Source organism: Pinus tabuliformis, chromosome 9 (genome assembly GCF_031772625.1).
Source record: "Pinus tabuliformis cultivar Carrire ecotype Pingquan chromosome 9, CPIR1, whole genome shotgun sequence".
Lineage (NCBI taxonomy): Eukaryota > Viridiplantae > Streptophyta > Pinopsida > Pinales > Pinaceae > Pinus > Pinus tabuliformis.
Window position 1 is genome coordinate 1,262,769,073 of NC_142307.1, and position 13,717 is coordinate 1,262,782,789.

The following is a 13,717-nucleotide window of genomic DNA, read 5'->3' on the forward strand; positions in this document are numbered from 1 at the left end:
AGGAGCAAGGAGTGTGCACAGAAACCAAGGCATCTTTTTTAATTAATTTTTAATGCAGGGTGGAACCATGAACCTAAGAAAAACACAGCGGAACCATGATGGGGCGACATTCTGAGGAGGGTGAAATTTTTGCAGTGTCCAAATTGGACAAATTTTATGTCGATCTTACACCTCTCAGCATCACGAACCTAATGGCACAGCCATAATTTCGATCTGAGCAGCAGATTTGCAGAGGACCCAGAGGAGGGAATCTCTGAGGAATCTAGGGGGAATCTAAAAGATTACTTAAGACCTAGATTTCCATTTTCTCATCATTCAGAAATTTGACAGTCGGTTTTGTACTATTCGACGCCATAAATCTGATGGTGCATTTAGATTTTCCATTTTATCATTTCATTTTTCGGCCACTTTTCAAAGTGGAGTGCAGGTGTCAGCATTCGACATGCGAGTAGTCATTCCATGAGATTCGACGCCGCGAGATTGATGGTACAACCAGCTTCGGCAGTTTGACATCCTTTTCTTCAGATGGCCTCAGGATGTGAGGTATATGCAGTGTGTTGATGTACTTCTTTTTCTTTTGCTATGAGATGCATTGTGCTGCACAATTCCCTGTTTGATGTTTGATGTGGGATCTTGTTTCTTACTTGTCTCATGATTCCTACTGGATGTGATGCGGAATCATTTGTGAGATGTACTTGTTGTCATGATTCGTCATGTTTTATTTGAGATCCCTTTGTCTTTATGTTGATGGGATACTCACGTGTTGCCATGTATGTTTGCATTGAGATCCATTTTATTCCATGTTTGCGAGATGCTCATTATCATCATGCGTGAGTTTATGTCATACTGATAGGAGTCCTTTTTGAATGAGAGTTCCTATAGTGGAACATCTCTTGGAGCCACTCCAGCATGAGGGCATTTTCCTTGTATGGTAGCGATGTCACCTCTTATGTACATCATCACTATTGACAGCACTTAATGCAGCGACCTACACCATCTTGAAACCGAGGTCGGGAGATGTAGTCCCTCCTGGATGAACTCCGTTATTAATGTCTTGTTATTTTATGTTGCTAATGATTGTCATGTTTCTTCTTATTTACAGCATGCACATGTATTCATTTAAGTTCTTTTAAAAATGCAATTTAACACATCACCAAAGTAAAATATCTTGGTTAAATCCAGGAGTTGAGTCAACTCGGATCAAAGTCCCTAATCAATGGCTAAGATTAAAACAGACTTGATCCTCATCTCTTAGAATCTTCTCATCCTTATCTTTATAAGTACCCATTAATATTTTTATTTTCCTAAGTTTAGACTTAGAAACCCATTAAAAATATTAATTATTTTAATAACTCCTCATCCGGATCAAATTTCTCAAAACGATTTCTGGGTCTTGGAGATCTCGTGTGCCTTAGCCTCTCCTCCAAATTTCAAGGCTAGATCACATCCTATGCTACCAAAAATCAACGCTCCCTCTTAGCGAGGAATGTGTTCTAGCAATCTTTCAGTATAGAAACATCACGCTGATCTTCCACATCGGTACCTATGCTGATGCTTGGCTTGTTGCCTCACATCCCCTGTTATAGACAATTTTGTGCCTTACAGCATCAGGCATGAATTGTCAATAATCCAAGGGATCCAAAGTCCCTAAACATGATGTTCCTACCCCTAGAGGAACAAGGTCAGCAAACCAACAGCTCTCAGATCAGTTCTCCACCTGAAAACACTCAAAAACAAGCAATCCTGAAATCAAAGCAGATGCTCCACTAGGCTTCTGCGCTGAAACTCAACTCCTCCATGGTGTACCTGCGTTGCAAAGCAGGTAGAACAAAGGCCACCTGCGCTGAGCGAGATGGGACAAGTGGCACACTGAGTCATTGCTCTGGAATCTTCCAAAAATGACACTTGGATCAGGGATTTCGCCTTGTGATGAGTCAGAGGCTCTGTTTCTCCAAGTGGAAGCAAGGTTCTCCAAGTGGACTCAAGAACTGAAGATCAACTGAAGAGAGAGAGGACACAAGGCAGCTACACATCAGTTGCAAGCTGACTCATCCTTTCTCAATTCATCTATATATTGAGCTCTCTCCTATGAGCTCAAGAGGCTGGAATTTTGTGCAAAGTAATGATATGCTGTTGGTTTCATTATAGAACTATTGGGTGATTGCTTGAAGGAGGTGAAGAGGAGAAATTCTTTCTGCTGGGAGGTGTTGCTGGATTGGGGCCTTCAATGGTTGTAACCTTCTCAGAACTTTACTTCTTCCATTAATAAAAGCTATTGAGGTTCTTCTATATGCATTTGTTTCAATGATGTATTGTGATGATTGTATATTTGATTTATGCTAATCCTTGAATCAGTTATGAATGCATGCTTCTTGTAGTTTCCTTCTTTGTTATTTTGCAGGATCTCATTGTAGCTGGGATAGCAAAAGAGCAAAGAGCTAGGAGCAAGCAGCAAAGAGAAGAGATTGGAGCAAATATTAAGCGCAAGGCAACGGTTAGTGAATTTCTTCATTCTCTCTTGCTTTCATAAAGAAGTAAACCTTAAGTAGTTTTATTTACAGTTGTTGCTGAGGTACTATCACCCTTAGAGTGGGATAGGGTCATCCGAATCGGATACTTTTCCCTACAACATCCCCTGCACTATTGCTTCTTGTACTGCTACCCATAACATTGCCACTGCCACTGTTGCTCCGGTACTACAGCTCCCTCTCAACTCGCTGCATCATGTTTCCCATACCACCACCACTACTAACTGTTGCACTGCAACTTCTAATACTTATCCATTATTGAATCGGATTCTTTACCATCACCATCTTCTCCCTGAAATGAACAAAGTTTGTTCTTCCTAAAGCCTTGGTGAGGATGTCTACAACATGTTCTCTTATAAGAGTGTACCTCAACTGTACTGCCCCTCGTTGGACACAATCTCTGACAAAGTGACACCTAATAGCAATCTGCTTCGACCGATCATGAAATACTGGATTCTCAGAGAGCTTGATGCAACTCTGGTTATCACACATGATCCTAGTCACTTCCATCCTTCTTCTGAATAGATTCACAAGAAAATTCCTAAGCCATATGGCTTCACATGAAGTTGTGCTAGCAGCCGTATATTATGCATCGGTTGAGCTCAGAGCCATGGATTTATGTTTCCTACTACACCAGGAGGTCATTCCTGATCAAATGTTGAAACAATACCCAATTTTACTTTTTCGATCTACTAAACTTCTAGCCCAATCTTCATTGGTGAACCCACTCATCCTGATGTCATTGCCTCTGGTGTATAATAGTCCATGTTCGATTATTCCTTGTATATACCTAAGAACATGTTTGGTTGATTCCCAGTGCGCCCTCTTAGGTTATACCATGAACTGACTGAGGGTGTTAACAGCGCAACAAATATCTGGCCTGGTATTCAGCAAATACATCAGGGACCCTATGAGTTTTCTGCACAAGGTGGGATCAACATCTTTATCTTTTGATGCATCAATCTTCTTCCAATTGGTGATCATTGGAATAGCCATAGGTTTACAGTCCTGCATCCTGAATCTCTTCAAGATTTCTGTAGCATATATCCCTTGTCTCGGGAAGATCTCACCCTTCTGCTACCAAACTTCCAACCCCAGAAAATAATGCATCTGTCCCAAATACTTCATGTTGAATTATGTGGCTAGGTTCTTCTTGCAGTCTTTGATGAGCCTAAATGATCCTGTTAGAAAGAGATCATCCACATATAACACTAGGATTAGAGGCTTATTCTCTACAACCAGATTGTAGATATTAGGGTCTACGTCACTCTTGACAAACCCCATATTCTGCAAGTAGCCATCAATTCGACCGTACCATGCCCTGGGTGCATGTTTCAGCCCATACAAGGCTTTCTTTAATCTGCATACATGAGATTTCTTCTCATGTGTTTCAAAACCTTCTGGTTGTTCGACGTACCCCGTTCAAGAATGTCATCTTGACATCCATCTGACCAATTTCCCACCCCATATGCACTGCAAGAGATATCACAGTCCTAATAGAAGTATACCTAGCTACTAGGGTGAAGGTTTCTTCATAGTCTATCCCTTCCTTCTGAGCATACCCCTTAGCCACGAACCTAGATTTGTATTTCTCCACATTGTCATATGCAACATACTTGACCTTGTAGATCCATCTCGAACCTACCACTGATATGTCCTGAGGCCTAAGTACCACTTCCCAACAATCATTGACCATTATAGAGTTGTATTCCTCCACCATAGCATCTACCCATACTTGATGTTGCACGGCCTCCTTAAAACTAAAAGGTTCCCCAACCTGAGCTACTAAGGCCTAGTATCTATCTAGTTGTCTTCACTCCCTTTTACTATTCTTGGGTGCACCAATGAAGTCTTTTGCATCCCGTAGAATCTGTTGGAGTTCCTGGCTCGTTCTTCCACTAGTAATAGGTACATCTATCAACTCCTCTTCTTCCTGAGATTCCTCCTATTCTAAAGCCTTGTCTTCAGGAGGATTTATGGTACTAGTTTCGCTGGTTGAAGTGGTATGACCGATGGCTTGTCTTTCAACTTCTCCTCGGAAGGCATGTCTCGTGATTTTCTGAAAGCTCTATCCTCCATGAACTTTACATCCTGCTAAACTACTACCTTCCTACTCCCTGGAATATAGACTATATATGCCTTAGCATTCTCGCTATATCCCACAAGATGTCCTTTCTCAATAGTTTTATCTAATTTCTTTCTCTTCTCTTCGGGTATACAACAATATACTAAACTCCCAAATATCCTGAAATGACTGACTTCAGATGTCTTCCCAGTGAATACCTTCTCTGGAGTGATTTTTCCCAATTCTCTATGAGGAGTCATGTTCTGGACATAAACTATCGTGTTGCATGCTTCTGCCCACATGAGTTTAGGCATATCCTGATCATACAACATTGCCCTAGCTGCTTCCACAATAGTCCTGTTTTTCCTTTCTTCTACTCCATTCTGCTCCGGATTGTAGGGAGTTGTCCACTCCCTTATGATGCCTTCCTTAGCACAAAAATCAGTGAATTCCTTGTCAACATACTCTCCACCATTTTCCAAGTGTGACACGTTTATCTTCTTTCCTGTCAGATTCTCCACTAAAGCCTTGAACTCTTTGAATCGACTGAAAACCTCATCCTTGGTTTTCAGAAAGTAGATCCAAGTCTTCCTGAATGGTCATTGATGAAGGTGACAAAGTACTCGACACCACTAAGAGGATTTGTGGACATGTAGAGTCTCTACTTTACACCTTATCATCCATCATTACCTACTGTTTTCATCACTTTCCTCTCTCTTTTGCCTCATTTTCCACCCAGATCATTACATTAGTTGTCATTAAACATGATCAAGTGAGCTTTGCTAATGGGTGATTGTTTTGTTTAGTTTTTGACATACTTACAGGCATTCCGCAGCCATCTGCTGATTCCGCAGCCATCTGATGATCCCGCAGCTATTTTGTTGATCTCAAGGTTCCACGTGCTATTTTGCAGAACGAGCCACGTGGGCATGTTGGAATATATGTGCTCGAGGTTCCTGTGCCATCAGTTCAGCCAGCCACGTCATCTGTACCTCCGGTCAAAAGGGGTCAAGTTACGGTCAAATAAAGGCAGCTTAACGTTGATGCGTAAGCTGTTTGGTCACGTCGGTGGAAAGGATGACTTGTCCGTGTTTTGAAAGCCGTGGGGAACATGATCTAATGCTGGATTCATTGCCCATATCGACCAGGACCTCCAGCTCGACCATGAAGCATATGACGTGTTCACTGCACCTTTAATACGCATGAATTTCAGTTTATTTTCTGTTTTATGCTTTACGCATTAGGCCATCTTGCAGATGCCTATAAATACTTGCGTCTGCGTACGCTTATGTTAACTTTTTAGCTGCTGTAGTTTATGAACTTGTGAGAATTTTAGCGCTTTTCTAAACTCTGTTTTTATAGAGCTGTTCCAGCACTTTTAACTATGTATTTCTGCATATGAAGTAATGGAAACAGTGCTGATTTGAAGTTTTAAGAGCATCTGAGTTTTCTGTGGATAATATGAATGGAGGGCCCCTGTTCGTATTAGCCTTGTAAAGTATTTTTATGTTTATACTTCTGCAATTTCTTTATTCTACATGTAGCATTTCCTTTCTTGAGTTATGTACAGCTTGACTTCTTTTCATTGCTGCAGCCTTTATTTTCACTGATCAGATTTGCTTCTTTGCAAGTTTTTACCCGGGATTGAGTGTGTTGTATTTGCTTTAATATCTAATGGTAGTTGCAGTTGTCTTGTTCATAATGCTGCCCTTTTTACTCTGTTTTCTAGACTAGTTTTTAGCTTAGTTTTACAAGTTGGATGCTAACTAATTTATGTTCTCTTTATCATGAATGGTTTATCTTTCAGAGAACAGAACACTAATTAATTGCAGCTTGTTTTTTTAGTAGTCTTGGCTTGTGGCACTAATACTTTTTCCACTTGTTACACATAATCACACATGTAGGAAGCAGTATGATGGAAAAGGCTTAGTAGTGCTATAATTTGTCACTTAGAGTTTTTATCAATTCTTGGATTTGTCTTCAGCTACTTCCTAATCGTGTTTTACGCAGTACTATGTGGTAGAAGCAGGGAGTTAGGAAGAGATAACCATTATCATCAATCCTTGAAGTGATTTTCTTGTTTCTTTTATTTGCAGCAATATGGGTAGAGACTAATGCCATTAGAACGTGGTCATTTACTTTCAAGTCATTTCAATTTATTCATTTCTTTCAAGTTCTTTTCCTTTACAAATTCAGCAAGTAATTAGAAATCACCAATCACACACTTTCACTCATCTAGAACTCACTTTTCACACACTTGCACTCATCTGTCTATAATCATCACTCCATCTTAGGAAGATAAGTTAACCATAAACAACACCCCAAACGACAAAAGCTCTAAGAAAGTTGCTTAAGTACATATAGTACACCTTCACTTCATCAGCTTACGAGCCCCGGGTTGACAATTAATGACATCAATTTAGAAACACTAAATTGACTAAACATTTTGGCGCCGTTGCCGGGGAAGTGAAATTAAGTAGCCATACTTAGAGAAAAAAAAACATAAAAAAATTTCAAGGAAAGAAGTTAATAACCTATCCAAGTATGCTCTCCTCTTGCACTTTAAAGTGATCTGGAGGATCAGAAAGGAGAAAGTTATTGATTTAGTAGTTTCTTGAGTATGCTCTCTTCTTGCACCTAGAGTGAACTGGAAGATCAGAAAAAGAACTATTAACTTGACTTGAAGAAAAATAATAAAAAAAAATGACATGCATAGAGCTAGAGATTCTAGAGGACGGTTTTTAGCTAGAGCTCGAAGTTCAATTTTTACAAGTCCATCTGCTTCAAGGGATAGACAAGAGACACCCCCCTTATCTCCAACCGAAACTCCTAGTCCTGGAATTCCTGGAATTCAAGAGCCAAGAGTTGACTCTCCTACACCTTCTATTGAGTTTGAACCAGGAAGAGACTCTTCTCTTTCTCCTACAGGAAGACCAATTGTAATTGAGGAATTGAAATCATCTGAAGAAGAAGGAGAAATCTCTTCTCATTCACCTTTTGTAGAGGAACCAGAAGATTTTGAAATCCCTAGGAGAATCATCATGGCAGAGGAAGAAGGAGGAGGTAGAGGTAGAGGTAGAGGAGGAGGAGGAAATAACAATAACAATAATGGAGGTAGAGGTCCCATTGGAGGAGGAAATAGAAATGGGGATAATTCATTTGGGTTTCCCATTGTTAATGAGGATTCCCGAGCCACTATGAAAAACATATCACCATCTGTCCTCCCTAACTTCCATGGGTTAAGGACTGAGGACCCTGAAACATTCTTATTTGAGTTTGAAGTGGTGTGTCGAACTTATGACTACCTGGATGACTCTCAGAAACTCAAGTTGTTCCCTTCAACACTGAAGGATCAAGCCTTGAAATGGTTCATGGGGTTACTCACTCAATCCATTAGGACTTGGGATGAGATGAAACAAACATTTTTGGATAGGTATTTAGACTATTGCATGCCTACTAATCACAAGGACGAGGTTTTTAAAATGGTACAAAAAGAAGATGAGAGTCTAGAAGATTTACTTGAAAGATTTCAATATAACTTGAAAAGAGCAAAAATGAATACCTTGGATGAAGAGACCTTAAAAGCCCTCTTATTAAAAGCCATCAGGGATGAATGGATAGACATCTTAAACATGATGGGGAAAGGGGATATTTCTCAACTTTCTCTCAATGACATAGCAGAACTTTGTATCCATCTCTCAAGGGGCAAATCAAAAACTCAAAAAGGGCCTAGAGATCCTTCTCTCCTTAGGGCAAATAAATCTGCAACAGGATGAGTGAGTAGGGCTGAAATCGGCAGTATGCTTGATGAATTTAAAACTGACATCTTAGGGAGTCTTAGTGAACAACTTGATACCCTTAAGATTCACAATAAACAAAAAGCAGAAGCTGAGGCTTTGGCTATCTTTTGCCCGAAATGTAGAAAGAAACATGCTTTAAGGGAATGTCCCTTAGATGCACATGTTGTAGAAACATGTGTAATTTGCTCAGAAACTCATGAGACCAAGGATTGTCCTTCAATCCCTGGCCTCAAAGCAGCCTTTCAAGAGGATCCAGATACACTTGAATCTCTCTGTTTTATTGCAAGGAGACCTTGGCAAGGACAACAGAATCAAGGGTTTAACAACTCTATGAATTCTCAATCCCAACCAAGTTGGAATCCTTGGCAACAACCTTGGCCTCAACCTCAAAATGCTTTCCAAGCATGGATGCAAAGCATGCAAAATCCTTATGGGATATTTGCACAATTCTATCAATATCCTCCATCATTTCAGAATCAGCAAGCTCCACAACTTCCAAACCAAGGTCAACAACTATCATTGCCATACCCTCAACAACAACAACCTCCTCCACAAAATCAAAATTCTCAATTAGCACTTCAATCCCAGCAGAAATCCAATCAACTTCCCTCTCAGCCATTACCAAATCCAAATAATAGGAACCCTCAAAATGCTTACATGATGGAAGGTCAACCATTCCCTACCTACATGGTTGTTCCTCTTAATGAAGTACAACTTAGATCAGGTAGAGTCCTAGATCAACCTTCCACAAGTGTTCAACAACCAAGCATTTCTGAGGAGGAATCTCTCAAAGTCAATAAAGGTTCTGAAGTATCACTTCAAAACCAAAATATCCAAAAAGAAAAAGAATCAATCTCTACAACTCCCCTAGTTGAGCAACCTACACCTACAGCTACACCTCCCTTTCCTGAAAGATTGCAAATTGATAAAGGGGTGGAAAAGCAGATATGGGTGCCTGACTATAACTTCCTAGATGAATTGAAAAATGTATGTATCAAGATCCCCTTGTTACAAGCCATTAAGGAAATTCCCATTCTAGCGAAGACAATAAAGGAGTTGAGTTTGAAGAAAACAGTAAAAAGAACCAGAGATACTAAAAGGATACATCTAGTTGGAAAAATTGCAGACATAATGATGGGTAAGATTACCATGCAAAAGTATGTAGATCCCGGTAGTCCTATTGTCAAAACTCATATTAATGGGGTTGAAATCCCAAATACTCTGATTGACTTAGGGGCCGCGATCAACATCATGAGTAGACAGACCATGGATCAGTTAAAGCTTCCTAATCTTCTCTTTACACCTACTTTGCTGCAGCTTGCAGATAGATCAATCATTAAACCTGATGGTGTATTGGAAGATATTCCAGTCTCTCTAGATTCTTGGGAGTATCCAGTTGATTTTATGATTTTAACTCCCAAGAACAATCTAGGAGGACATCCTCTTATTTTAGGAAGACCTTGGCTGGCCACAGCTGATGCTTTCATAAGCTGTAGGTCTGGAGACATGTATATATCAGATGGTAATTCCACCAAGAAGTTCAACTTGTATCCCCCAGCAAAAGCTATAACAGAAATAGGAGAAGATGAATGGGTAGAGGATGAAGATACTATACAACCAGTGTTAACCATCTCTGAGATCAGTGAGGATAGTCAAATTCTAAATACATTAGAAAATTTTGAAGTATCTTTAGAATATGACTCTGAACATTTTCAGATAGATGCAGACATTGAATATCTCTCCTCTAGACAAATGTCTCTCTTCTCAATGGAAGAGTTTGGTAGTTCTTCAGTTGAAATCCTCCCAGGAAAAACATTAAACATTAACAAAAACTTGGGAAGACCACAACAAGAAGAATTAACTAAACTGTTGCAAAAACATTCCACTGCCTTTGCATGGGAATACACTGACATGAAAGGAATCGATCCTAAGACTTGTATTCATCACATCTACATTGAAGAGAATAGCAGACCTATTAGGCAACCACAAAGAAGGATGAATCCAAACCTTAGGGAAATCGTGAAAGAAGAACTCCAGAAATTGCTCAAGGTAAACTTCATTTACCCCATCTCAGACAGCCAATGGGTTTCTCCCTTGGTTATAGTGCCCAAAAAGAATGGTAAATGGAGAGTTTGCATTGATTATCGAGAATTGAACAAGGCAACCTTAAAGGATCATTTTCCTTTACCTTTTATTGATCAGGTACTAGACACTTTAGCAAGTAAAAAGTATTTCTCATTCTTGGATGGTTTTAGTGGGTACAATCAAATTCAGGTAGCACCTGAAGATCAAGACAAAACCACATTTACTTGTCCTTGGGGAACTTTTGCCTACCGAGTACTCCCTTTTGGATTGTGCAATGCACCTGCTACATTTCAAAGGGCTGTATTAGGAATCTTTTCAGATCTGATTCATGATTGTGTAGAGGTATACATGGACGATTTCACAGTTTATGGTAATACATTTGAAGAAGCTTTGGAAAATTTGGAAAAAGTACTGGTAAGATGTAAGGAAACAAATCTTTCTTTAAGTCATGAAAAGTGTTTTATGATGTTTACTGAAGGGATTGTTTTAGGACATCATATTTCAGGAGATGGGATCAAGGTTGATAAATCCAAAGTTGAAGTCATCTCTAAGTTACCTGTTCCAAATTGCCAGAAGGATGTTAGAAGTTTTCTTGGGTTTACTGGGTATTACAGAAGATTTATTGAAAACTTCACTAGGATAGCATCTCCTCTTTTCAAATTGCTTACCAAAGACTGTGAGTTTAAATGGGATCCTGAGTGTCAATCTGCCTTTGAAGCTTTAAAGTCTAGAATATCTGAAGCACCCATCTTAAGGGGGCCAAATTGGAAACTCCCTTTCCACATCTCTACTGATGCTTCAGATACAGCTCTAGGAGCTGTTTTGGGACAAAAGGATTTGATCCCTTATGCCATTTATTACACAAGTAAGAATTTGACTCCTACTGAGTTAAATTATACTGTTACAGAAAAAGAGTTCTTAGTTGTGGTACATGCAATCAACAAGTTTAGACACTACATAACCGGCTATGAAACCTTTGTCCATACTGATCACTCTGCCATAAGATACTTAATGAACAAACCTGTCACTAATGGTAGAGTTACAAGATGGCTTTTACTCTTACAAGAATTCAACATTACTGTGTTAGATAGACCTGGAAAGCAAAACACAGTAGCTGATTTCTTGTCTAGAATCCAAAACACTAATGAGGATTCTCCAGTAGAAGATAAGTTTCCAGATGAATACTTGTTTGCAGTGACTACCAAGACTCCTTGGTATGCATATATGGCTAATTATCTTGTTATAGGGAAGCTTCCTCTACACTTATTTCCTAATGAGAAAAGGAAAATCATTCGGGAGAGTTCACATTATTCTTGGATTTCTAATGAATTGTTCAAAACAGGGCCAGATTGTATAATCAGAAGGTGTGTTCGGGAAGATGAAATGCCTGACATCCTTAAGGCATGTCATGATGAACCATGCGGCGGGCACTTTGCGGACAAGAGGACAGCCTATAAAATCCTTTCTTTAGGATATTATTGGCCTTCTCTCTTTAAAGATGCAAAGCAGTATGTTAAAAGGTGTGACAGCTGCCAAAGAGTTGGGAAACCAACTCCTTCAAATGAAATGCCTCTACAGCCTCAGGTATGCATCGAACCCTTTGAGAAATGGGCTCTAGATTTCGTTGGACCAATTAATCCACCATCAAAGCAAAAGAAGTATATACTGGTTTGTACTGATTATGTTACTAAGTGGGTAGAAGCAAAAGCATTGCCTTCTGCCACTGAAAATTCAGTTGTTCAATTTCTTTTTGAGGATATTTTCACTCGTTTTGGTGTCCCAAGGGAAATTGTGACAGATCAAGGCAGCCAGTTTACATCTAATTTGATGGAGAAGCTGATGGAGGAATATAAGATCAAGCATAGAACATCTACTCCCTACCATCCGCAATCCAATGGTCAAGTGGAATCTACAAATAAAGTTCTTGAAGGCATTATCACCAAGACTGTTCATCTTCATAGAAGAGATTGGGCAGAAAGGCTCCCTGAAGCCTTATGGGCCTATAGAACCACATGGAAGAACACAACAGGACATTCTCCCTATGAACTTGTTTATGGGAAAGAAGTCCTGCTTCCTATTGAGTTCCAAATCAAGACCTTCAAGATGGCAGTCCAATTGGGAATGAGCCTCTCAGAAGCTCAAAAACACAGAATGGACCAGCTAAATGAACTAGATGAAATAAGACAAGATGCAATTCTAAGGACCGATCTAGTTCAGCACCAAAGATCTAAATGGCATGATCGTCATATCAAGGAAAGAAAGTTTCAGAAAGGAGATTGGGCTCTATTGTTTGATTCAAAATTCAAAGACTTCAAAGGAAAGTTTCAAACTCATTGGCTTGGGCCATATGAGATTGATGAAGTCTTTAGCAATGGAGCAGTTCGAGTAAAAACTATCGATGAATTTCATACTCCTCTTATTGTGAATGGCCACCGCTTGAAAATCTACCAGAAGCCATTCTCAAAAGAAGAGTTTGTCAAATTGTTCAAAGAAGATTCTGCAATCAGGCTGGTGGAGAAGGATTCTTCTCCTCCATCAGCCTAAAGCTTTGGTTTTTGAAAAAAAAAAAAAAAAAAAAAAAATGTATGAGCCTGAAAACCAATCTCTGATTGGCAGTCTCATACAGAAAACCTGAGGTGAAAATCAGGGTCACCTGACACCTCATGTTTTCCAAAAAAAAAAATCTCTTTCTCCCCTTATTTCATCTCATTTTATCATCACCACCATTTCATCCACCATTTCATTCATTTTCACTCCACCTCATTTTTTTCATTCATCCATCCACTCACTACATTCCACTCCATCAATAAAGTCATTTTTAGATAGTTAAAAGTTGTTTTTGTGCAGTCGGAGGCTACTACTGCAGATTCCGCAGCTATCTGAAGATTCTGCAGCCATCTAATGATTCCGCAGCTCTCTGTACCTGCATAAAAAAAAACACAGTCTGTTTGAAATTTCTTTGCAGCTCAGTAGTCATCAATAATAAATGAAAAATGGTCATGCAACAGCCATAAATCAGCGAAGGGTTAGTGGCAAGTCATCAAAGGCAAATCTAAGCGGGAATCTGAGGTATGGGTTAAATCCTAAACTTACAGTTATTTCATTATGCAAAGTTTTCTAGGTTATGTTTCTTGCCACTAAGTGTAATGATTACCAGTCATGCGACCATATACCCACGTATCTCCCAAGTCTATCAGTCCTTGATTACCACGATTTTGAATTTCACTTGCGGCTGCTTC